Raw genomic sequence first — 3,678 nt, forward strand, 5'->3', positions numbered from 1 at the left:
CAGATGCTCTTACAAAAATATTTTAAGAAATTGTTTAATACATTCTTCAAAACTAGGAAGTTTCAGAATTGGAATGGGGATAAAAATTCAAACTGCTGACACCCTCTAAAGGAGGAGGCAAAAGAATGTGAAATCTGATGAAGTGATAAGCAGTTCTGAAACAGGTTTACAATCAGTTTTTAAACAGTAATCCCTCCGGAAAATAAAAATTCCTCTCCTAATCCCTTTGAGCACAATATAATATTTGAATCAGGAACAAGAACATCTTGCTTGAATCTTTTACAGTATCTTCTACTAGCAAGTACAGAGGACAATTTTTTTAATCTATCAAAGAAAGAGATGACCAGAATTTTGAATTTATAATATATCTTTTAGACACACACGCAAAAAGTCTTCAGTAAAATGAAACTATAGAGAACTACAAGGTTTTAGTTGACAGTGATTACTTAACTGGAGCTTATTCCTGTGAAATGAAACTACCAGAAGCCCTCAGTTTCAATTTGCTTGTCACTAAACCACAGGTTTATGCTTAGACTTGGAAATGATAACAGGATGGAACCACAAGGCTTTAATAATGATGACCATGGAGAGCGCCCTTGAAGCTTCGCAACAGAGGACTCAACCTTAAAGGGTTCCTCTCTGCAAAGTGAAGGCAGGTTTGGCATGTACCCCTGCACCAATCCTAAAACGCTTAACTGCACTGTCCATAAAAGGTGGGAGTTGTAATAGTAGCATATAGCAGACACCAGCCCACTAGAAGCAGATGGAACCCACCAACTCATTTTACCCAGACCTTCCAAAAAAGGTACATAGAACTGTCTCTCCTTGCCAAAGCAGGACAGATCTGAATGGGTGAATCTAAGAAAAGACTCAGACGGGATTACTAATTGGTGATTTCACTTGTCTACTGTAGTTCTCAATGTAAAAGGACTGAAAAATGAAAAGCAATTTGAAAGCTGGTTCACACAAAATATGGTACTGAAAGCTTTATTTTACAAAAAAGACTCAGTAACCTATTCAAGCACAGGGTCTCTTCCAGAAGGGAAATCTAGCTGGAAACATTCCCTGCTTATGTACATAATTCACTAGGGGTCAGGTAAGATTCCATTTTGTAAGAGCTGAACTTTAAACAGAAGTCACTAGTGGTGCAACATTCACTCATTAGCATACAGTTACCCCCTAGAATGAAAAGCACTGGCTGCCTTTGCCAGTATGACAACTTTACAGTGAGAAGCTGGAACCGTGGACCATGAACTCCTGGAAAGTTCTATCACGGCTTCAGAAGAAGAGCTCACCACCTTCACCAGCCTTAAACTTAGCTGTCACTCCATTCCTCCCTCCCCACAAACAAGGCATCGCTAATACTGAAAAAATTTTTAAATAAAAATAAAAAGATGGGCCAAAGGGTCAAGAGCAGGCAATGCCTTACAGGGCTGACACGATTCCTGTCTGGGATTGGGGGAAGGGGAGGAGCGTTCTGGATGTTTCTATTCTTGGCAAGGAAAGCACCTCCAAGTCCTGTACCATCAAAAGACACTAACAAACGAATGTTCTCAGGTAATGAATGATATGCCCATGCTAAGCGATCTCATCTTGGGGTGTGATGATGGGGACAAAGGTATGGAGGGCTGGAGGAGATCAGGGGAAGGTTTGTTTGCCTAAGGGGGATGGGAGAAAAGAGTGGATGGACAAAGGGGGGTCCCGGCAAGGTGTGGATGTTTAAGAGAGAGGGAAGGAAGGTGTGGATGACTAAGGGAGGTGAGAGGAGGGTGTGCATGTCTGAGCGGACGTCCAAATAAGACGTAGACGTCCAGAAAAGATATGGACCCTCCAAGGGGAGTGGGGAAAGGTGTGGACGGCTGAGAATGGGGGGAGATGGCCATCAGCCCCTGCCAAGCAGCAGCGACTACAGGCCATGGGAGGTGGCCTCTCCGGGGGTCCCTCTAAACTCCCTCTGTGGGCGTATGCCTTGCTGCGTGTGTGCACTGGCCAGGCCGCAGGGTCAGCACTCACCCCACGACTCCCTGGTGGTAGTTCCTCCGCTTCCACGGGGTCCCGCTGTACACGCCCCCGCTGCTGCCGTCGGCCCGGCCGCCCCCCGCGGCCCGCCCTCCGNTGAGGCTCCACGAGGTGGCCGCCAGCTCCGCCGGGAACGGATTGTGGGAGGTGCCGCCCCGCCCCTTGTCCCCTCCCCCACCCTGAGGCTTCCCGCACCCCTGCGTTCTCTCGACCCCTCCCGCGACTCAGCTCCTGCCTGATTTATGGTGCTGTGGGGACACTCCCCGAGGGGAGGAGATGCGCGCTCCCCTCGTGCTCCCTGGGACCGTTCCTGCATGCAGGCGGCGCTGGTTCCTCCGGTGCTCTCTGCGCCGACCCGCCCTACTGCGTTCGGACCGGGGTGGGAGAGGCGCAGGTCTTGGCAGAGTATCCTCTCGCCCCACCCCGAGACCGGAGAAATCTGTGCCCACCCGCACAACTGGACGCGCATCTTCCTTCCCGTGGTGGAGGTCACTAACCCTGAGTGTGTAAGCTATGAGCTCAAAACTACATTCACAACAAAACCCGCTGCACAGATACGCATAAACACGCACAGATGCACAGGCACAGAGAAGCAGACACGCAGCTGCTCAGCGTGTAAAGAAACCTTGCTTGCCCTAAGGTGCACCAACAATCTTAGAACACCCTTCTTAATTCAGAATTGGTTTTTTAAAAAACCCAAAACCTTTTAAGCCTAAAATGAGGACCATATTGTTAGCATCAGTAAACATTTTCCGCAAGGTGGTCATTTGCATATCTTTCCAATCCCTGTGGTAAAATTAAGACAAGGGAAAGAGAATATTACATATTTTAAATCATCAAGAGAAAAAATAAGTGAACACATTCACGTGTGTCCTTTAAGAGTGGTCAAAAGTCCAGAACGAGTGTCTGATGACTGACTTTGGCCTTCTATTTTGGGAGCTCAATATCCTGGAAAGTTTTTCTGGCAAATGATGAAAAACTATTTATCAAAGAATGAAGCATTGTCCTGTCTTTTTTCTTGCTAAGAGAATAACATGGCCATAAGTTTGGAAAACACAAAGAAATCCTTCAGAATTTAGGTACATTCTATTTGTTTGATTATTGTTGCTTTACTAGAAGTGTTAAAAGTTTTCATAGATGAAAATTGCTGTATAGTAAGAATTACATAACTAAGAAAAATGAATAGTGGTATTTTTTACCCTATTCACACTGACAAGCAAACATAAAACATTGTATAGAAACAGGTTTCATTTGGTGACTTCAAATTTGTTTTAAAAATTCAAACAAGAAAAATAGGAAGCCCCAAAAAGTAAACGTGATAATGTCCCACTATCCAAAAATACCCACTGTAAAGGCTGTTAAACATTCTTCCAGAAATCTCTCCATGCACGTATACATGTCAAAATCAGGTATATATCTAGTTTCTTTTTAAATATTTATTCAGATATCCAGGAACACAGTAAATGTCATCATATCTAAGAAAAAAAGCAGGTATTCGAAATTAGTAATAGTGCATGTCAGAAATTGACATGTGTGGGCCGGCCAGGTGGCGCACTGCTACAGTGCGGCCGCTTCGGAGTGCGGCAGCGCGGCAGCGCTCCCGCCGAGGGTTCAGATCCCACATACAGACCGGTTCCCGCTCACTGGCTGAGCGAGGTG

At 45.6% G+C, this 3,678-nt stretch overlaps 1 protein-coding gene across 3 annotated transcripts in view; it reads right to left on the reverse strand.

Moving 5' to 3' along the window:
• Window positions 1–2,125, reverse strand: part of PAPD5 (PAP associated domain containing 5) — an 81,341-nt gene extending 79,216 nt beyond the window's left edge. Inside the window, exon 1 of one of the 3 annotated variants that reach the window (XM_008578113.1) lies at window positions 2,014–2,083. The gene's annotated coding sequence lies outside the window, so the exon portion shown is untranslated. Of the gene's footprint in view, window positions 1–2,013 lie in introns of all 3 variants that reach the window. The other 2 variants (XM_008578112.1, XM_008578114.1) reach the window with 2 other exon arrangements.
• Window positions 2,126–3,678: the final 1,553 nt, after the last annotated feature.

Source organism: Galeopterus variegatus, unplaced genomic scaffold, assembly GCF_000696425.1.
Source record: "Galeopterus variegatus unplaced genomic scaffold, G_variegatus-3.0.2 Scaffold1633, whole genome shotgun sequence".
NCBI classification, from domain to species: domain Eukaryota; kingdom Metazoa; phylum Chordata; class Mammalia; order Dermoptera; family Cynocephalidae; genus Galeopterus; species Galeopterus variegatus.